The 22,291-nt window shown below is 46.8% G+C and overlaps 1 protein-coding gene and 1 long non-coding RNA gene across 28 annotated transcripts in view; both read left to right on the top strand.

Annotated features, from left to right (window-relative positions):
- The window catches only part of NRXN3 (neurexin 3), a 1,270,857-nt gene that overhangs the window by 488,858 nt on the left and 759,708 nt on the right, over nt 1–22,291 (top strand). The gene's annotated exons all lie outside the window — the stretch shown is intronic.
- LOC308576085 overlaps nt 17,167–22,291 on the top strand; it is a 45,599-nt gene continuing 40,474 nt past the window's right edge. For both annotated transcript variants that reach the window (XR_014003070.1, XR_014003071.1), the window contains exon 1: nt 17,167–17,359. This is a non-coding gene — a long non-coding RNA (uncharacterized lncRNA). The remainder of the gene's footprint in view (nt 17,360–22,291) is intronic.

Genomic DNA, 22,291 nt, shown 5'->3' with positions numbered 1-22,291 from the left:
GCTTTAGGACCTGGTTCCCTTTCGGGGCTGCTTACTGCGCCGCCTTCCTCTGCATTTGAACTTGGCGCGCGCGCCCAACCTTCCACCTTCCTCTTAACCGTTTCTTCGCTCCCCGATGGAGGTGTGGCCACTCCTGACTCATGCCCTCCCTCCTGTGGTGAGCTGCCAGCGCTTCCCCCCTGGCTCCCTTCCTCTTCCCTGCTTCCTGGCGGTGACGCTGGTCCCGATTTCCAGCTGCTCCCCCCTGAGTCCCTTCTGGCTCTATCTTCCTGGGGTGCCCCCCTTGACTCCCCCCTTGCCCTGGCCACTGGTGCTCCTTTCTGTGAATCCTCTGATTCACTGGAAAGACTAGGAGATCTCGGGTCGTCGTCATCACTCATCTTTTCTTCTGCCTCCTCCCCTTCGCTCTCTGTTTCCTCCCTTGCCCGTGCCTCTGCTCCTAAACCCCTGACATCCATCCCCCCTCGAAGCCCCCCATTCCCCCCTCCCCTCCTTCCGGTGCTGGAGCTGGGGGCTGCTGTTGCAAAGGGACGAACGTCGGATATCGGTCGCTTCCCGTGGCGGGCCTCCATCTGAAGTCTTCCGGTTCTTCCTCCCTGCTCTCGTCGACGACGGTCACCTCCGCTTCCATCTCTGTGCCGCCGTGCTCGAAACCAGGGCCGTCCCCGAAAATGTCCATGTCCGTCTCTCCCTCACTTCCTCCTGGCGGCGTTGCTCGTCCTGAGCATTCCAGCCACTTTCTGCGGAACTGCTCCTCTGGCCTATCGTCCCACCAATACGAGGGTTCTGAGGCGGATCCCGAGGGTGACCCCTCCGGGGAACGGACGTCTCGTGTCGGTTCCTCGTCCGAGTCGAACCCCCGGAACGTGCTGGCCGAAAGCGTGGGCGTGAAAAGCCAGTCGTCGAAAAAGTCTGCTGGCATAGGTCTATGTGGGAAGAGGGCATGAAACTCGTCTTTGAGCAGAGGTTCGTCTAAGGCGTAGCCCGGCACCCAGCTGTTCGCACTGGCCGGGGTGCCCTCCTTGGCGAGAAAGTATTCTACCCCCTCTTCCCCCCATCTGGAGTCCAAAATCTCCGTGACTTCGTTGATGCGCTCCTTCTGTGCCACTCCCGCGTGCCCTGTTCTGTCTCTGGCCGGACTCGGCGCCGTTCCGGGTTCCTGGAACCTGTGCGGTGCCTTGTAGGGAGTGAGCACCGATCTGTGGAATACCGGATGCATTCTGGAACCCTCCGGAAGTGCCAGTCTGAAAGCTACCGGGTTGACTTGCTCTTCGACTTGGTAGGGCCCCAGTTGCTTATGCCCTAGTTTCTTCTTGGCCAACGACCTGGCCGGCACTGCGTTGGCTGCTAACCAAACCCAGTCTCCCACGTGGAGCTCTTCTCCAACCCTTCTGTGCTTGTCTGCTTGTACCTTGTATGCGTGCTTGGCCAGCTCCAGGTGGCGCCTCAGCTGATCGTGGACCTCCTGCAGCTCCGACGCGAACGCATCTGCTGTCTGCGGCTCCCCCTCCCCCATTCTTTCCAGTCCCGGGAAGGTTCTGGGGTGCCTTCCGTTGTTGGCGAAGAACGGCGTGACCCCCGTGGACACGTGCTTCGTGTTGTTGTAGGCGAACTCAGCAAGCGGCAGGTAATCCACCCACGTCGCAGGCTGTTGATTTGCATAACATCTCAGGTACTGCTGCATGATGGCATTGACCCGCTCCGCTTGCCCGTTGGTCTGCGGGTGTCTCGCCGACGCCAGGTTGATCTTGACGTTCAGGAAGCCCATCAGCTTCTGCCAGAAATTCGAGATGAACTGCCGCCCCCGGTCGGACAGAATAGACCGTGGCAGACCGTGAACCTTGAACACGTGGTCTATGAACAGTTTGGCGGTTTGCTCCGCCGTGGCCACCTTAGCACACGGAATGAAATGGGCCATCTTGGAAAACAGGTCCACCACCACCAGCACTGCCGTCTTGCCCCTTGAGCTGGGCAGATCCGTGACAAAGTCCAGGGCCACCCTTTCCCAAGGTTCGACCGGAGTTTGCAGGGGTTCCAACAGTCCGGCCGGCGGTTTGTGCACTGGTTTGGCCCTCTGGCAGGTGTCACACCTCGCCACGTAGTCTGCGACCTCCCCTCTCATTCCAGGCCACCAGAAATCCCTGGCTACTAATTCCACCGTCTTCTCCTTGCCAAAGTGCCCGGCCGTGGGCGCGTCGTGCAGCTGCTGCAGCACCTTGGCTCGAAGTTCGTCTCCCGGCACGTAGATGGCCCCTTTACGGATGAGCAATCCATCTCTTAGCTGGAAACCGTCGGCCGCTGCCTTGCCCCTTTGCACCTCTGCCATCTTTGCTTGTGCGAAGGAGTCCCCCTGCAACGCTCGTCGCACCGCCTCTAGGTCCACGGTCGCCGCGGCGCACGCCCACACTGTCGGTGCGAAGATGTGCATGGCGGCCGCTGGTGTTGCGTCCTCCAGATACTGTGGCTTACGGGAGAGAGCGTCTGCCATGATGTTGGTGTCCCCCGGGACATACTCTATTCGGAAGTCGAAGTTCGCAAAGAACTCAGCCCAACGTATCTGCCTCTGGTTCAGGAACTGTGCCGTGCGCCAGTGCTCTAGATTCTTGTGGTCCGTGCAAACCTGCACCGTGTGCTTGGCGCCGATCAGAAAGTGTCTCCATGCTTTGAATGCTGCGTGAATGGCCAGCAACTCCCTGTCCCATATGGTGTAGTTCTGCTCGGACTTGCTGAGCTTCCTGGAGTAAAACGCTCCCGGTCGCCACACCCCCTGCGGGTCTTTCTGCAGCAGGACCGCCCCCACGGCTCTGTCCGAAGCGTCTGTCTCCACCCTCATCGGCTTGCTGGGGTTGACATGAAGCAGCTGCTCTTCCGACGCGAAGAGACGCTTGAGTGCCTGAAAGGACTGCTCCGCCTGCTCTGTCCAAATGAACTTCTTTTTCTTGGAGCTAAGCGTGTCAGTGATGGCCGCCGTCTGCATCGCGAAGCCCTTGATAAACTTGCGATAGAAGTTCGCAAAGCCGACAAACCGTTGGACCTCCTTCCGGTTGCGCGGGCTCTTCCAATCCAACACCGCTCGCACCTTGGCGCTGTCCATGGCGAGCCCCTTGTCAGACAGCTTGTAGCCCAGAAAATCCACCTCCGTCACGTCAAATTGGCACTTCTCCAGCTTGGCGTAGAGCCTATGTTGCTTTAGCCTGCTCAGCACTTCCTTGACGTGTTTGTCATGCTCCTGCTGCGACTCCGAAAAGATCAGGATGTCATCTAAGAAACAGACGCACGTCTTGTAGAGAAGTCCCGCCAACACGTGATGCATAAATGCTTGAAAAACGTGGGAGCCATTTTGCAATCCAAAAGGCATAACTCTATATTCGTAGGTCCCCAGTGGCGTGAACATGGCTGTCTTCCACTCATCACCCTCCCGCATGCGAATGAGGTTGTACGCCCCCCGCAGGTCCAACTTGGTGAACACTCTGCCCTTCCGTACCTTTGCGAGGAGGTCGTCAATTCGGGGCATGGGAAGGTCCGATGGCCTAGTCACACTGTTCAAAATCCTGTAATCCACTACGAGTCTCTTTTGGGGCGTGTCCCGCTTCTTAACAAAGAATACGGGACTGCCCCCCACTGCCTTGGACTCCCGGATGAAGCCGCGCTGCAAATTATGATCAATGAACTCCTTGAGTTCATGCAGTTCGTCCTCTGACATGGAATACAGTCTCCCTTTAGGCAGCGCCGCCCCCGGCAGCAGGTCAATTTTGCAGTCATATGGTCTGTGAGGGGGTAGCCTGTCTGCCTCCTTCTCGCAGAAAACTTCCAAAAATTCAGCGTACTTGTGGGGAATCGCTTGCAGCGTGCCTAGCAGCAGCTGTGACTCCTCTTCCTCTCCTTCCTGCCTGGGCACGATGCAGTGTTCAGCACAAAAGGAAGAGCCGAAGGTCAGCTGCCTCTGGTACCAAGCCATCGTTGGGCTGTGCTTGTCCAGCCAACTCATGCCCAATACAACGGGCGTGTCAGATAGTTGAGTGACGTTGAAGCTGATGATTTCTCTGTGATTCCCAAGTCGCATCACCATTGGCGGCGTCTGCTTCACCACTTGCCCCCCGAGCAGCTCCCTGCCATCCACCGTGACAACCTGCAGGGGCAGTGTGGCCGGCAGCAACTGCACAGCGTGCCTGTCGACAAAGTCCTGCCCTATAAAGTCCGCATTGCTGCCTGAGTCAATGGTGATTGGCACGTCTATGGTGATTCCATTGGGCAGCTGGAGAGATGCTGTGAGCCTCACTACTGGTTTGGGCGGGAGGGGGTTCACGGGCTGTAAAATCTCTGGGGACTGCGTCACTAACACGTCTGGCTGGGCCCCAGTGCCTCTTCCTCCAGCCAGACTGCGTCGTTTCCCTGCTGTGGTCCTCCTTGCTGCGTTGCTGCAGTCACCATTGCTGAGGCTGCAGTGAGCTTGTGGGGCCTCTGGGGACACTCTTTTGCCATATGCCCTGGTTCCTCACAGACGTAACACTTCCTGTTCCCTCTAGGAGGCTTCGCTTTCACTGCTGCCGGTGCTAGGGCTCTGGTTGCTGACTGAGCCCTTGCACCTCCAACCTCCATAGGTTCGGCTCCTCCTCCTGGCGGAGGCGTGGATTGCGCCCGCGCTGCTTCTCTGGGAAGGAAGGAGGGGCCCCCGGCTGGTTCGCGCCCTCCACGCCCTTCGTCCTTGCTCCACGGACGTCCTTCCAGCCTCACCCCCACTGCCAGTGCCCTCTGAACGACCTCCTGGGTGGTTCGGGGTCTCTCCCCCCTCGCGATCTCATCTTTAATCGAGTTGTGCAGCCCCTCCCAAAAGAGGTCTCTTACAGGAGCCGAATCTCTGTCCCATTCCAGGGCACTGACCAAGGCGAAAAAGCGGGCATGATACTGCCTGACGCTGGCCCTCCCTTGTCTCAGCCCATGCACCTCCTTCCGTGCAAGATCCACGTCAATACTTGATAAAAAGCACCCATCCATCGCTTTAATAAAGGCATCCGCATTCTGGAGCGCCGGATCCTTATCTCTCCATAAATTGCGTAGCCATGCTTTCGCATCCCCATGCAGATGGGACATGATGAACCCCACTCTCTCTTGTTCATCTCTAAAGTCTTTATGCAGCAGTTGCAGTGCACACAGTACGTCGGCTCTAAAGTTGGGATACTGTTGCAGGTTCCCATCGAAGTGAGAGACCAGCCCGCCTGTCCGTCTCGCCAACCCAATTCCCTCCTGCCGGGGTGTCTGCTTTGTCAGCACGTCTAACCTGACCTGGAGATCCCTGCAGGCGGCAGCTGCCTCCTCCTCTCTCTTCCTGGATGCGAGAACCTCGGCGTTCAGTTGTGCCACTGCTTTTCTGAGGTCCTCTATCTGCTGCTCAGCCGTCATGTCGTCTGCCGTTCGTGAGCTCGCTAGTAGGCACCTGTTTCTCTCCCCTCCTTGAGGCTGTAGATGCCCACAATGGAGAGACGGAGCTTACTGTCAGAGCTGCTTGAAGATCCTAGCTCACAGAGGATCACGCTAGCCAGCGATCATTAAGTAAAAGTCTTTATTGAATTACAGTTTCCATTCTCACGCTGCTGCGCGCAAACTCTACGTCTAGTAGCTAGATCGGCGAAGCTCCGTCTGAGTCTCCGCCCCGTGCGCACCAACTTAATATCCTAGCCTTGCTCCACCTTTTCCGCCTGACTGTCCTCCTCTGGGTCCCTCTACCCCCCGGGGCTTCTTCCTTCCGGGATTCTTCTGACGCTGACCCGGACCCTCCTGCCTCCTTGCGCCGGGCTTTAGGACCTGGTTCCCTTTCGGGGCTGCTTACTGCGCCGCCTTCCTCTGCATTTGAACTTGGCGCGCGCGCCCAACCTTCCACCTTCCTCTTAACCGTTTCTTCGCTCCCCGATGGAGGTGTGGCCACTCCTGACTCATGCCCTCCCTCCTGTGGTGAGCTGCCAGCGCTTCCCCCCTGGCTCCCTTCCTCTTCCCTGCTTCCTGGCGGTGACGCTGGTCCCGATTTCCAGCTGCTCCCCCCTGAGTCCCTTCTGGCTCTATCTTCCTGGGGTGCCCCCCTTGACTCCCCCCTTGCCCTGGCCACTGGTGCTCCTTTCTGTGAATCCTCTGATTCACTGGAAAGACTAGGAGATCTCGGGTCGTCGTCATCACTCATCTTTTCTTCTGCCTCCTCCCCTTCGCTCTCTGTTTCCTCCCTTGCCCGTGCCTCTGCTCCTAAACCCCTGACACTACTTTTCACATTCCAGGGTTGAGTGCTGGTGTGGAAACAGGTTCTGCAGCTAAGGCCCAGTGAGCTCTGGCTCAAATTTAAACTTCATTGTATATTGCCCAGATGCACTCTTGCTCATCACGCCTCTTGTCTAAAAATAGGAACAAACGTATTGTCTGAATGCTAATGCGTGCAATTAGCCTGGAGAGAAAAGGACTTTGTGAGATATGGGTCTTTTCATGAAGCATGTTGCACGTACTGCCATTCAAATAATGTGTTTGTAGCATCTAATTTTTATGCACTGGGGAGACGTAAGAGAGAGAGAAGAAGATGCAACATGTAAGTCAGATCTTATGGTATCCAGTTAGGAATTTCCTCTTCCTGGAAAGTGTTAAACTTGGCAGTTATATTACCCTCAGCAAGACTGTGTGTGTTTCATTACTACTCTTTTCATTTTCATTTTGCAGCAATCCTGGGCCTTTTTATTAAATTTATTTTTTTTAAAGTTGAAACATAAAGGACTCAAAAGGCCACTTTTCTTCTGTGCCCTTTCCTCCCCTCGAGGATAAGGGAATAGAGGGAGAGAAATCCTTCAGAGGCTACAGCAATCAAAATTGCTCTTTGGAAAAGCTTTACAGGTTGAGTTTAAACAAGAGAGGAGGAGAAGGAGAAGGCGGTGTGGGGAGTGTGGTGGCTGCTGGGGACACAAAACCCATTTCAAGTCTCCAGCCAGTTGTTAAGATATAAATATGTACATTCATCATGCCAGCTTTGATGTTGAGACCGGCAGTGTATGGGAGATGGAAGTTATTTAATAGAATAATATTCTGCCTATTATTAATACAGAGACATACACACAGCCAATTTCGTTGTTCTCTCAGTAGCAGTCTACCAAAGAACTAATTCACAATCTATAATCCCTTCATATTTTCCATGGTAGGAGAGAGTACAGTGGTACCTCGGGTTACATACGCTTCAGGTTACAGACTCCGCTAACCCAGAAATAGTACCTCGGGTTAAGAACTTTGCTTCAAGATGAGAACAGAAATTGTGCTCCGGCAGCAGGAGGCCCCATTAGCTAAAGTGGTGCTTCAGGTTAAGAACAGTTTCAGGTTAAGAACAGACCTCCAGAACGAATTAAGTACTTAACCCGAGGTACCACTGTAGTGTGGGGTGGCGGGGAGCAAGAAATCCTTCCTTTTGAAGACTCTTAAGAGCTCCCCAACTACAGTTACCTGTAGTTGTCACATCCAGGGTCTATGCATGCGGGTTAGAAGAGCAGCCCCTTGTTGTGAACTGTGGTGCACAACATCATCTCAGTTTTCTAGTGAGTGCTACATTTTCATACCTAGGGTGAGAGGCTTCACTAACTTCCTCAAATCCATCTTCCTGCCTCCAGTTTAAATTTTTGATCCTTTGATCATCTAGGACAGGGGTCAGCAAACTTTTTCAGCAGGGGGCCAGTCCACTGTCCCTCAGACCTTGTGGGGGGCCGGACTACATTTTTTTTTGGGGGGGGGGGAATGAACGAATTCCTATGCCCTACAAATAACTCAGAGATGAATTTTAAATACAGTGGTGCCTCGCAAGACACAATTAATTCGTTCCGCGAGTTTTTTGTCTTGCGGTTTTTTTCGTCTTGCGAAGCACAGTGTCGGAAAAATTTTGGAAAAGCTTCAAAAATCACCAAAGTCTTCAAAAACCTCAAAAAAGGCTACCACACCGCATGCTATGAGTTGTTCCTCGAAGTCAAATCACAACTGTATTAATGGTTTTAAGAAAAAGGAAACAAACTTGCAAGACGTTTCTGTCTTGCGAAGCAAGCCCATAGGGAAAATCGTCTTGCAAAGCAACTCAAAAAACCAAAAACCCTTTTGTTTTGCGAGTTTTCCGTCTTGCGAGGCATTCGTCTTGCGAGGTACCACTGTAAAAGGACACATTCCACTCGTGTAAAAACACGCTGATTCCCGGACTGTCCGAGGGCCGGATTGAGAAGGCGATTGGGCCAGATCTGGCCCCCGGGCCTTAGTTTGCCTACCCATGATCTAGGAGGCAGGTGGGAAAAGCTCAGTAAACCTCAACTGGCTTTTTGACCTGTTAGCTGTAGACAAAGATGGCCTGGGTTCTGGATCTTTCTCCTTCTCCCTTTTGAGACCTAGAGCCTTTCTGGCTCATAAGATCATAAGAAGATCCTTCTGGATCAGGCCAATGGCCCATCTAGTCCAGCATTCTGTTCTCACAGTGGCCCACCAGATGCCTGTGGGAAGCCCGCAAACAGGACCAGAGCTCAGCAGCACTACTCCCCCGCTTCTGCAGTTTCCAGCAACTGGCAGTCAACTGGCAGGTGGAACATAGCCATCTGGGTCAGCAACCCATTCTGAGAACCAGATCACTTGCAGCCAATCTCTGTGCCATGTTATTTTACACCCAGACCCTCAGAATATGAATTCACGAACTTAACACATTCTGCTTCCCTTTGCTCACCCTTCATCTATGGCCCATTTTCCTGGCACCCAACTTTCACACAATTCACCTACTCCATATATATATATATATATATATATATATATATATATATATATGAAGCCATGCCCATCTCATTCACTTTTTTGCCCCTAAGCCAAATCCAGAGCATATTTTGGCTGGCCCTACTTAACTATTGTAGCCAGGATCACACTCCCCTCAAGGAGTGTGTCTTGTCCCTGACCTCATGTGATGCTCAGAGGCAGCTGTATATACCCACTGCTTTACTTATGAGCAGATAACCACATGGCACAAAGACAATGAAAGGTTCCACACCAGCAACAACCACTGACAGTTCAGTGTTCTTCAGGAAAGGGCCATAAATGACTGAGTAGGCCCACTCAGTTCTTTGGCCTGGTGAGTAATACACCAAGAAACCAAACAATTTCAACAATTTCAACTTTATCTCAGTAGATAGGGTATCCCTCACCCAGCTGCCACCAGAAAGAGGACCGTTTCTTCCTGGGGAAGGAATAACAAAGAGGACCTCCCTGGCAGACCTTAAAATTCAGGCATAAGCAGTATAGGGAGAGGAATTCCTTCAAAAACCTGGCCCTAAGTTACTGACAGCTTTGTACATAGGCACTCAGATCTCTAGCAGTTGGGAAGCCAATGCAAGCTCTTCAAAACTGGTATTATATGGTGGGGTAACCTATTTTTATACTGTGAATAAGCATATTAGGTTTTCTTAAAGGTTTTAGTGCTATTTAGCATTTTATTGGCTAATTTTATTGCGTAACCCACCCTGATACTGCCTGGTGATGATGGACAGGGTGAAAATTGTTTAAAGAAATAAGAAAAATAAATACTCCAAGAAAATACCATTTAAAACTGAGGTGGAAAAAACACATCAGCATGAGTACAACTCATGACAGAACATTTGGAAGTGATGGGCAAACTCCTCACAACTCAATAACTGGGATTGTGACAGTGTACACAGTCCTGCTACATCCCCAACACACACACACACACACACACACACACACACACACACACTGTACCCATGAGCCTCTGAGCTCTCGCTGCCCTCTTGATTCCATCCAAAACTTACTTGGTGGCAAAAACCTCTACGTGATGCCTCCATGCCATCTGAAATGGCAGCATCCCTGAGACTCTTAGGCGCCCTGGACAAATATGTGCCTAGGAACTCAGTAGGGATGTCAGACACCCTGGAAACTGATCCCGCATGAGTATACCCAACAATGTTCCCATAATAGCAGCCTAGAAGCAAGGAGTTCTGGGCCATATACTTTCCAGGGCACCTGATGACAACTGTAGTGAATACTCAGACACCCTTGACTAATCCACATCTTTGGGTTTCCTGCCTGGGTTCCCTGAGCATATTTAGAAGCTTGGTTTACATTCCGAGCATTTGTGGGAGTTGGGAGATGACACCTCATTTGTAATGTATGAAAGCACTGTGAGCTGGAGAGATTACCATTATGAGCCAGGTAAATGCATTAGAAACATCACTAGAATCTGGCCCTCAGAGCTGCAAAACACTGTTCTTTTCCACCCAGTATTGGAATCTTCACTTATCACAACCACCGGGGGACCTGCAAAATGAAATGCCAGAGTAGAACTTTTTCATTCTCTGCTATGGTAGCAACTGCAGTGGAGTTTCATGCTCTGGTGAGCTGTTTCTGCTTCTCCTCAATATTGCTAGACCTTAGTAGTCCTTCCATTGAATGCTCATCCCTCTGTCTTACCCCTGTTCTAACCCCCCCACCCCCACTGCAAAGAGGTGGTAACATAGCATTTGACTGTGTGATCTGGGAGCTAAAGGTGAGTGTTTCTGCACTTCAAGAGAAGCACTTATGCGGCTGCTGCATGGTTATCAGCCATTGGAATGCACCTAAGATCACACTTAAGGTTCATTGTACGGGAGTGGAAAAAAGCACAACTTGTTAACCTTAGGAGGTCCAGCATCTTGGGCTATACTGCCATTTTCTGATCCAACATGTCAGCTTCCCTCCATTCCTTGGGGTGTGTGTGTCTTTTTATAATTTTTTTTTTGAATGACCCATTTTGTAAGTATTCAGCATGATCTTTAATGCTTTACACAGTGAAAGTGATTGATACCTTTGAGTTCCTTACTGTCATCCTTTGAAAGCCATGAGAGAGCATTAAAGAGAACACCAGCTTCTCCTTCCAGCAGGGGTTCTTGTTATTCCTTTGTATGTGTATGTCTTTTGTGCATTCAGGCTGAAAGTCAGAGATGTGAACTTTTGAAAAGTTGTTTCATAGTAACAAAAGCCCCCATCCCTACTGAGTGGCTCAGTGATGTTCGCCTGCTGCGAATATATGTCTTTTGATTTGCTTCTTCACTCAGCAGTTGTGCTTCTTTCTTTGCAGCTCAGATTTATGTCCTAGAATGCACTCTAGTCTTTCAAGATTCCACATGTTTCTTTACCCCTTACCCTTAGGGGAAGTTGAAGTGGACTCACTTTTTTATTTTATTTCTCGTGGCCTCTTCTTCTGTACTCTTGCTACTTTGAAGGAAGTCAGAGATGCTGAACAAATTCAGCATCTGTCTTTCTAACACTATGGAGTGGCATGGGGGTAATGTTGAAGGCAGGAGCAAATCATGAGATCCCCTCATAGTCCTAAATCCACAGCCGTATCCTGCAAGAAGAATGTTCTCAAAGATGACACAGAAAGTTCAGTTGGTCCTGGCTGAGGTTCCATTAAGATATAACCCCTGTTTTAAAGCAGCTCCACAATGGATTCATAGATGCACAGGAAACTGAGGTGGTACTATATAGAAACCTGCTAAAGGGCAGGAAACTCCAAGAAGGAAGTAACTAGAGGGAAAGATTTATGGTTGTCTCTAGACTAATGAACAGAGAGTGGGAAACAAGCAAGACAATTTTGAGCTCTTAATACAGAATGGCAAATATGACCTAATAGGCATTACTGTAATTGGGTGGGATGAGACTCATGACTGGAATGTAGAAATTGAGGGGGTATAACCTGTTCAAAAGGAATAGACCAAACAGGAAGGGGGGAGGAGTAGCATTATATGTAAAGGATGTGTACACTTACAACCTGGAACATGGAAGGCAGAGTAAGAGTATATGGGTAAAAATTGTAGGAGAGGAAAACAACAGTGACCTTAATGTAGGTGTCTGCTATAGACCTTCAAGCCAGACTGAAGACTTGGATAATATATTCCTTGAGCAGATTACTAAATATTCAAAAAGGGAGAGATATAGTAGTCATGGAAGACTTCAACTATCCCAAAATCCATTGGATCTCAAACTCTGCCAAGAATGTAAGGTCCAACAAATTCCTCAGTTGCCTCGCTGACAATTTCATTTCCCAGAAGGTAGAGGAAGCAACAAGGAGATCTATCTTGGACCTGGTCCTCACCACAGGAATTGATGAAGTACTGGGAACCTTAGGAGGAAGCGATCATGTTCTCTTGGGTTTCATGATACAGATGCAAGGGAAAGCTGAGTGTCATCAAATATGCACTTGGGACTTCAAGAAGGATGATTTCAAAAAGCTTAAAGAACTACTGGGTTGAGATCCCATAGTCAGAAATACTCAAAGAGAAGGGAGTCCAAGATGGATGGGAGTTTTTTAAAGGTGAAATTTTGAGGAATTAAATGCAGACAATTCCCACATGAAAGAAAAGTGGGAGGCATCTAAAGAAACTGGTGTGGCTGCGTAAGGAGCTTAAAGATGATCTGAAAGTTAAGAAAGGCATGTATAAGAAATGGAAGAAAGGGGAAATCACAAAGGAAGAATCTACATGAGTAACCAACAGTTGCATGGGGAGGTCAGGTGGGCCTAAGGTCAGAATGAGCTCAGACTTTGAGAGAGGTTAATAATAATAATAATAAGGGAACACCTAGCTACTTTAAATGAATTCAGATTTCCAGGGCCTGATGAACTGCATCCAAGGATACTAAAGGAGCTTGTGGATGTAATCTCACAGCCTCTGTCCAAAATCTTTGAGAATTATTGGAGAACAGGTGAGGTCCCTGCAGACTGGAGGCAAGCAAATGTTGTCCTCATCTTCAAAAGCGGAAAAAAGAAGACCCACTGACTGGTGAGCTCGACATTGATACCAGGAAAGGTCCTAGAACAGATAATTAAACAGTTGGTCTGTGAGCACTTAGAAAAGGATGCTATGATTACTAAGACCCAGCATGGGTTTCTCAATAACAGCTCATGCCAGGTGAATCTCATTTCTTTTTTTGACAGAGTTGCAAGCTTGGGGGATCAGTGGGGAGCTGTGAATGTAAGATTGCAAGGATCAAAGAGTTGAAAGGGACCACAAGTGTCTAGTCCAACCCCCTGCAATGCAGTGATCTTTTGCCCAAGGTGGGGCTTGAACCACCAACCCTTAAACTAAGAGAGCCAGTGTGGTGTAGTGGTTAAGAGCGGTAGACTCGTAATATGGGAAACCGAGTTTGCGTCTCCGTTCCTCCACATGCAGCTGTTGGGTGACCTTGGGTTAGTCACACTTCTCTGAAGTCTCTCAGCCCCACTCACCTCACAGAGTGTTTGTTGTGGGGGAGGAAGGGAAAGGAGACTGTTAGCTGCTTTGAGATTCCTTCGGGTAGTGATAAAGCAGGATATCAAATCCAAACTCTTCTTCTAAGAGTCTTATGCTATACTGACTGAGCTTTCCTAGACACCCACGTAGTCTATATTTCAGTAAAGCTTTTGACACAGTCCCCCATGGTATTCTTGTGAGGAAACTGGTAAAGTGTGGGCTGGATGAGGTAACTGTTAATTGGATTTGTAGCTGATTGACTGACGAAACCCAAAGAGTACTAACTAATGGTTCCTCATCATCTTGGGGAAAAGTGGCAAGTGGGGTGTTGAAGGATTCTGTCTTGAGCCTGCTGTTGTTCAACATCATTATAAATGACTTGGGTGAAGGAATTGAAGGGATGCTCATCAAATTTGCAGATGGCACCAAACTGGGAGGGGTAACTAATGCCACAGAAGACAGAACTGGGATTCAAGATGCCTTTAACAGATTAGAGAACTGGGCCCAAAATGCATTTCAGTAGGGGCAAATATTAGGTTCTGTACTTGGTAAAGAAGAACTAGCTGCACAAATATAAAATGGGTGGACACCTGGCTTACTAGTAGGGTCTAGGGGTCTTGGTGGACCACAAGCTTAATATGAGTCAACAGTGTGAGGCAGCAGCAAAAAAAGCTAGTGCTAATCTAGGCTGCATCAACAGAAGTATAGTGTCTAGATCAAGGAAAGTAATAGTACCACCCTATTCTGTCTTGGTCAGACCACAACTGGAATACTGGGTCCAGATCTGGGCATCACAGTTTAAGAAGGATGCTGACAAGCTGGAATGTGTGCAGAGGAAGGCAAGTTTCTGGAAACCAATCCTTATGTGTAATGATTGAAGGAGCTGGGTGTGTTTAGCCTGGAAAAGAAGAGACAGAGAGGAAATATGATAGCTATTTTCAACTATCTGAAGGGCTGTCACATGGAAGTTGGAACAAGCTTGTTTTCTGCTGCTCTGGAGGGTAGGATTCGAACCACTGCCTTCAAGTTACAAGAAAGGAGATTCCAACTAAAAACCAGGAAGATGTTTCTGATGGAAAGAGCTGTTTGACAGTGGAATGGTCTTTCTTGGGAGGTTCCTTCAGATGTTGGTGGTGGCCCAGTAGAGGGCTTTATCTGTGGTGACCTCTAAGCTGTGAAACTCCCCTCAGAGGTGTATCTGGCACCTTCATTATACAACTTCTGGAAAATGCTGAATATGTACATTTGCACACTGGCTTTTGACATTGGCTTTTTGATATTTTGAGGATCCACCTTGTTTTTGTGATTGTAACTTCTTTTAAAGTGTTTTTAATACTGTGTTTTAATATTGTGACCCGCTTGGGGACCTTAGGGTGATGGATAGGTAATCAGTAAAGAATCCAAACTTGCAGACAGCTGACTAAAGACAATTTACTACAACAGTGAGGGAAGAATAATAGTGTCCTGTGGCACCATAAATAGTAAGCTTTTTTTTGTAGCGTAACTGCAGTCCTGTGCATAATGACCTGGATGTAAGTAGCACTAAACTCAGCTGTGCTTGCTTCTGTGGGTTAAACCTGCAAAACATGTTGAGCTTTAACAAAAGCTCTTTACTATTGTGAAATGTAGCCTTAAGCTTTTAATTAGAGATGCAAACAATCCTGTAAACAAGTGCTGCCATTTATCTTGCTAGTGTGAAGTAAAGGACTTGAAAGTCTCTCTTTCATTTCATTCACTTGCCAGTGGAAAAAATGGTGTGTCAGTTATTCCTAGCACTACTGCTGATGGTGTCATCAGTCTTGCTCTGGAGAAAGTCCTGGGGCCGCATTCCCCTCCCCCACTTGTGTTATACAATACAGTGGTACCTCGGGTTACATATGCTTCAGGTTACAGACGCTTCAGGTGACAGACTCCGCTAACCCAGAAATAGTACCTCAAATTAAGAACTTTGCTTAAGGATGAGAACAGAAATTGCACGGCGGCGGCGGGAGGCCCCATTAGCTAAAGTGGTGCTTCAGGTTAAGAACGGACCTCCGGAACGAATTAAGCACATAACCAGAGGTACTACTGTACTTTCTGATAGGAGTAGAAGATTCTCGATTCGATACTTCTTGGAAGGTTCAACGCAATCATGTTTCCACATTAATTTATATGTTTCCACAGCATACAAATTCACTGGCAGAAATTATGCTCTTAAAATGCGCACTTCCTAAGACACCATCTCCTTTCCCCTTTTCACGCTGAAGTTTGAACATGCTGATTTTCATCCCTACAAAGTCTTGAAGAAATAGAGATCCAAGCAAGGAAATTGTGGTTTCAGAAAACAAGGTCAGTGGATGAGATTTTCAGTATCACAGGGAACAAATTTAAGGTTGAATCACTCAAAAAGTTAGAAAGCAAATGTTATCAGGTGCTACCCTTCTGTATATTGTGAGAAAGGGTGCTATTTATTGACACTAGTTTCTTCAAACATGTGTCTACCTCTCTGGAACATACTCTCTCTCTGGAACTCTCTCTCTCTCTCAAAACGTCATTCTAAATTTATGTTTTAAGAACATATGGTGCAACTTAATAAAACTGGAGAAGAACAAAGCAACCTAAATAGCTGTGTCTATAAATCTAGCTGAGTTGTGTTGCTTCTGTAAAGCATGTTTTTAATAACCTTCTAATGTTTAGTGAATCAAATCTGGCAGATAATGAGCACCATCTAGTGATGCAGTACCTTGCCTAATCTGTGCAGAATGACAGGCTGATCTACATGCGGCAAATGTGGTTGGCTGCTGTTCAGCTGCTTATTTCAAAATACATCTCTAAGTAGGCATCAAGGTGACATTTCACAGGAGGAAAATGTCGGCACTAATTAATTGTTGATGTGAAGTTATTAGTCACTCCAGTGCGGTTGCTCTCCTTACAGATTATTTTGTTTTCTATATTTAATATGGCACTTTAAAAAGGCACAACGTTCCGAAGAACTTGGCATTCCAAATATATTAACTCTGTATGTAATAACAGTGTTTGTGGCCCACTTCTAACACATATGATTGAAGTAGTCATGCATTGCTATTGTGATGGAAATGCACAAAATTGATATGGAGCTCAAAGGAAGGGCAAACAAGTGGAAATTTATGGGTGACATTAGAGCTAGTGAGAAGTAATGATACAATCCTAAAAAACACAAACCCATGACATTGACTTAGTATTTAAAAAAGAAATGGTTTTTATAAAATAGCTCTTTCCCCCTCCCACCTGAAAATTTGGTTCACTGGTTCTTTACAACATTTGCTTGGGTTCAGGTGGATTTATGTTCAGTCCCCAATTAAAATAATCACATGTAGCAAAACTGGAATGATACCTGCTTAACACACTGGAGAGTTGTAGACTCACAGTAGACCAGCCTTTGCCTGCCAGCTTGGTCCTCTGACATGTTTTGACCACAATGTTTTGATCACAACATTGACCACAAGCATGGTCAATGAGCAGGGTTGAGAGGAGAGGCAGTTCTACAGCATCTGGAAGACACCAGATTGGGGCAGACTGCAGTAGATAATAGTTGGCCAATAATACACTCAGTACAAAGCAGCTATGTGCACTCTATGTTAATGGCTGTGTACTCTGAATGTCATAATTTTATCTGTACCCAAAGTAATTCCTTATCTTCTGATGGATCCTTTGCCATTCAAGTAGAAGGATAGAAGTATTATCAATGAATTCTATTTCAAAGAAGAGTTCAATAAACAGTGTGTACTTTAAAATCCATGGAGCTGGTCTTGGGTTTTTGTTTTTTACTATGGTTGTTAGCTTTCATCCACAGCTAACCTCTCAACCAGTGGGTTTGTCTACCTGTCATTATTGCATCATTGATGGCATTATTGCATCACTGGTTGTCTTACAAACTTAGAGACAAGTTAGCAGGCATTGTTAACCAGTGTAGCAGCAGTTTGCCCTCAGCTCCCCTTCCCTCCTGCCTTTTATCTGCTGAGCACAATTGTGCTAAAGCATTGGAAATAGTCATCTTACTGTTTCAGCCGTTCTAAGAATAAGCAGGAGGAACCATCTTAATCTGTAGCTGCCCACATGATCAGCATTCATTTCCCAGCATGTAGGTAGGTGATTAATATTAATCTGTCTAGTCAAAGATTATAGACAGCTTGGGAAGAATCCTCTCTTCATAAGTATAATACATTCTTTGTGCATTGTATCAATGACTTTGTCCTTTTTTAAGGAATGTGGGGCAGGTGTGTAGATTATACCACAGGGGCCCAACTACATTTTATGCAGGAAATCTGTGGTCAATCTCCTGAGCATAACAACAACAACAACAACAACAACAACAACAACAACAACAACAACACCTCCCTCCACAATACAGCTATAAGGCAGCTGCCAGTTTGTTTGTAGAAGAGGGTGTTCGACCATTTCCTGTGTATTGATTACAGAACAGAATCGCACTCCCAAAGCTGTTTTAACTACCTACCCTGCCCATTGTGGGCAGAGAAATGGATTGGGAATACAGTATGGGAGGGAAAGATTAAATACTCCATCACTACCACAGCTCTGAATAGGTCTCCATTGTCCATATTTAAGAAAAAATATTCATGGACCTTCTTCATAATGTGATGGTTGGCCTATGACCTAGCACATTTTCTGCTTTTTTGAAGAAAGGCCTTTGCATTTTCATCACCCTCTAGCATTTTCTCTAGTACCTAGCACTCTGGTTTTGTTTGCCATCATATCCCTGGCATCACTAGGAATATTATGGAAAATTTATTTCCTCCTTAAAGTACTGATTGTTCTGGTGTGGAACCCAGCCAGGACCCTGTTTTCCATTTGTAGTTTTACTCAACAGGGTTGTTGTTGTTTTGCACATTAACCCATCCCCAATTGCGCTCTGTTTTGTTTTATTTACAATTCTTCATAGGGAGTTGTTCCACTCTCTTGATCATTTTCATTTCCCTTTCCTGAACCTTTTTTGAAATCTAACTTCTTTTTGATAAGAGTATTCCAAATGAAGCTGCATGATACATTTGTATAATAGCATTATGATACTAGCAGTTTTATTTTTAATTCCTTTCCTAATGATCTGTAGCATGGAAGGCACCTTTTTCTTCATCAAGCTATCCACTACAACTGCAAGGTCTTGTACCTGGTCAATTGCTTCCAGTTCAGACCCCGTGAGCACATATGGGAAAGGAAGATAGTTTTGCACCAACATGCTTCACTCTACACTTGTTTCCATTGAATTTTGTTTGCCATTTTACCCCCGATTCTCTCAGTTTTGAGAAGTCCCACTGAGGTCAGGTGGACATACATTTAGATAAGTGGGTGTTGGATTGCAGCCCCTGCAGTACTGGCAATGCTCCTACAATACTCTGGGGAAGACATGCCTGGTTGCCCTAGCATCCCTCACTCTGAAGCATTGTGGGGCAAGAATGTTGCACCATCAGGGCTGGGTGAGGAGGAACAGTTGTGCCATTGGAGTGGGGGGGGGGAGGGACAAAGTTGTGGTGAAGGAAGAGAAGGTCACAGAGGCAAAGTGACTTTTGGTTGCCTGGATGGAGGATAGAGAAGGGTGCGTGAATGTGTTTGCAGGTAAAATCTATGTTCAAGCCTCCATCCACTTGGCTTCTGGCTCCACAAACCACTGGCATGTGACGCCCTGGAAAGTTGAGCAGCAGGGAATGCAGCCATTTGGCTGGGAAAAGCTTCCCACTCCTGCTATACAAGGTCATTCAGGTATGGATTTAAATAACTGTCTGATTGACTGACTAAGTTTCTTTCACAGGGTGAGAGGGCATTCTTATTTTTACAGAGTGTTATATTTTAGTTGTCAGAATAAGCTGACCCTCAAGTTGCTATATTATTTATAAAATAAAAAGTCCACCATAAACTTGGAAACACAAAGTGGTGTGTTGCCATGGATCTGTTGCTGATGCATGAAATGTTTTTTTCCTTAAAAATAATAATAATAACTGCTTCAAATGTTTATGCAGGCAGGTGTTGTGTAGGTGTTACCTGTAGGAGGCTGGCTTAAGTGTATCAGCGCCTTACCTGGGGTAGAATGGGGCCTCCAAACAGCATCTGTTCTTCCTTCTTCTCCTTCTCCAAATGCAATAGGATAGTAGTTTTAGCCTTTTTTCAGTTGTGTAGACAGCAACACAGATGGGCTATAGCATCTTAAAACTTCCACATAGAGAAGCAGCTGCACCAAACACTTCCAGACAAGCATCACAGTTGGATATCAAAAGTTCCAGAGAAATAACTTAACAGCCCATGAGATAATAACAATCAAATAGGCTAGGCCATGAAGGGTAGATGGCAGAAAATTAAAAGCAGAACAAGGAATAACCGCAGATGCTGTAATACAAGGCAAGAGAAGAAATGTGTAGGAGACAAATGGACCGCACTTTGTTTGAAAGTGGAAGGACTGGGAGCCTAAGATTCAGTAAAGTAGCCTGTGCTTTATATGGATCACTTACGTAAAATGTCAGGGTAACAGTTTTACAGCAGGTATCTTGACCTGCTAGATTATGGATGCTAGAGTATCAGTACTCACTTGCTTTTTGTTCTGATCTATGTAAGAAACATACATTACTTTCTCAATCTCTACAACCAAGAGCATTCATGTGCTACAATCACAAAATCAATATAGTGGGAATAGATGAGCAATTGTTTCAAAGGCATAAAGAGGACATAGCTTTTAATGGTAAAAATGGCAAAGTTCAAATGCCCCATGATAATTGCAGGTGAAACTCGGAAAAGGTGAAACTAATATATGAGATAGACTCATGACATGCAAAGCGAGATATGTCAAGCCTTTATTTGTTATAATTGTGACTATCATGGCGTACAGCTGATGAAAACCCCAAATTAACAATCTCAGAAAATTAGAATATTAAATGACCGACACCAGCTGATGACATAGCTCCCCAAATCAACACAGACTGTGGAAACTTCACACTGGACTTCAAGCATTGTGTGCCTCTCCATTCTTCCTCCAGACTCTGGGTCCTTGGTTTCCAAATGAGATGGCAAAAGCTGCTCTCATCAGAAAAGAGATTTGGGGAGCCATGTCATCAGCTGGTGTTGGTCCACTGTGCTTCATTAAGTCCAGGGTCAACACAGCCGTCTATCAGGAGATTTTGGAGCATTACATGCTTCCTTCCGCAGACTAGCTTTATGAGGATGCTGACTTCATTTTCCAGCAGGACTTTGGCACCTGCCCACACTGCCAAAAGTACCAAAACCTGATTCAGTGCCCATGGGATTACTGTGCTTGATTGGCCAGCAAACTCACCTGACCTGAACCCCATAGAGAATCTATGGGGCATTGCCAAGAGACAGATGAGAGACATGAGGTCGAGCAATGCAGAAGAGCTGAAGGCTGCTATTGAAGCTTCCTGGTCTTCCATAACACCTCAGCAGTGCCACAGGCTGATAGCATCCATGCCACGCTGCATTGAGGCAGTAATTGATGCAAAGGGGGCCCAAACCAAGTACTGAATACATGTGCATGCTTCTACTTCTCAGAGGTCCAATATTGCTCTATTTGCAGTCCTTGTTTTGCTGATTTCATTTAATATTCTAATTTTCTGAGATTGTTAATTTGGGGTTTTCATGGCTTGTGAGTAGCCTAGAAGAATTGGCTGCTTGCAGGGTGGTTGGTAAGCCTCAGCCCCAGCATGTCTTCAGATTGCCTTGCTTCTCTGCACGCACCCCAGCAAACACACACACACATGCACTTCCCAACCTGTGTGGCCCATTAGCCTGTGCAGACTTCCAGGCATTGGGGGGCAGCTGCAGTGCAAGAACAAGGAGTGTCGGTTTCAATCCTTAAAATGTGCAGCTCAAGGCTGTGCATTGCCAAGTGCTTTGGGGAGAGTTGAAAGGGCTTAGATTTGATTGCGTGTATTCTGTGATTTTGGGCTACTTACGTGGAAAGAAAGATAAGCGTGTATGGGGGACAGGAGAGTTGGACAAGCATCTGTTGTGCCTTGGGCTTTCACCACACACAATAACACAAATTAGGTTTCTTTGTGTGCATACTTTTCAGATAGTGGCAAAGTGGGTAAGAACCAGAGAATGGATGTAATATGCAGTTTGAAATATATAATTTTGTTGTATGAACCAGCTGGGTTTGCTTACAGTACTAAAACATTTTTATTGCTAACCATTCGTGTGTATGTAAGTGCGTGTGTGCTGGTGCATGTGTAATGAGAATGTTTAAGGAAAAAATCATGGTGGAATTGTACTTTACAGGTGGCAGAATTATACTCTGCAAGTTTACAGGACGGATTTGTGTTCTACCAGTTGAGGGAGATTATAGGGCAGTGAAGTGATGTGGTATTCATTGGATGATGCTATTGATGTTCAAAGTACACAAGCACTTTGTTTTCAGGCATAAACTTTATTTCATGCAAGCAGCTTTCCATGCCAGCTGCAATATTTAATAATGTCTCTTCTCTCTATGTGGGTATATGTGTGAGAGAGAGACAGAGACAGAGACAGAGACAGAGAGAGAGAGAGAGAGAGAGAGAGAGAGAGAGAGAGAGATGCAGAAGTAGAACAATATAGGTATACTCTCAAGCTGGTTTGGAGGTTCTAGCAGGGGAGCGCAGCTATCGTATACCCTTGACCAAAGAACGGTACACTCCTGCCTGGGATGGTTGTCCTCTTCCACCGAGCGCACAGCTTTGGGAGGGATGCACATGGAGCCAAGAAATGTTTGCAAAAATATACTTACTAGCATGAAGTGTGCAAAAAAATGCATATGTGAATGAAAATAGCATACAAAAAAAAATTGTAGTAGGAAAAACATTATGGCCCAGCACCACATCCTCCTGAAAGATGGTTTGTCAATGTGATGCCCTCCAGATGTTGTTAAAATCCAGCTAGCATTACCGCTAGTCAGGGATGATGGGAATTGTAGTCCAACAACATCTGGAAGCTACCTGTTGGCTACCTTTGCTCTGGAGGAAATGTCACATTCTTTCAGTTCCCTGCTAAATCCTGTCCTGTGCTTAATCATTGTGTTTAAT

Source organism: Podarcis bocagei (genome assembly GCF_964188305.1).
Source record: "Podarcis bocagei genome assembly, chromosome: 1".
Lineage (NCBI taxonomy): Eukaryota > Metazoa > Chordata > Lepidosauria > Squamata > Lacertidae > Podarcis > Podarcis bocagei.
Note: the sequence above shows the minus strand (reverse complement) of the source record. Positions and strands in the feature narration are given on the sequence as shown.